This window comes from Penaeus monodon, chromosome 29 (genome assembly GCF_015228065.2).
Source record: "Penaeus monodon isolate SGIC_2016 chromosome 29, NSTDA_Pmon_1, whole genome shotgun sequence".
NCBI lineage: Eukaryota > Metazoa > Arthropoda > Malacostraca > Decapoda > Penaeidae > Penaeus > Penaeus monodon.
The window spans coordinates 22,994,827-22,995,195 of NC_051414.1; the positions used below are offsets into that span (position 1 = coordinate 22,994,827).

General features: G+C 37.9%; 1 protein-coding gene across 1 annotated transcript in view; it reads right to left on the minus strand.

The window, feature by feature from the left end:
- Window positions 1-369, minus strand: part of LOC119591774 (sodium-dependent neutral amino acid transporter B(0)AT3-like) — a 56,089-nt gene that overhangs the window by 1,810 nt on the left and 53,910 nt on the right. The gene's annotated exons all lie outside the window — the stretch shown is intronic.

Consider the following 369-nt stretch of genomic DNA (forward strand, 5'->3'; position numbering starts at 1 on the left):
TCATGTATAGCTTTTTCAGTGTACAGAAGTCTAATATTTAAGGCCAGTGTGATAGGACTTCTAACATATATGCCCTGTCCTTACTAGTTCTTTCTCAGTACAGATATCAACACACCGAGACTATGCGCTTTAACGCTCGAATCTCGTAGTTGGATCATGCACACGAAAGCATTAAGAAAACATTGTTGAAGTTTACTATAGTTCAGATAGTTGATCACTTTGCCTGAAGACGTAAGGTCTTTCGGCTAAGCGACTACCATCGAATTCAGGATCTTTCAGGTATTAATCACTTTGTTGTGTCTGTTTTTTTTTTCGGTTACGCGCGGTGAAAAATAAACATGTTACTACATTAGTTTTCAACACCTTTGG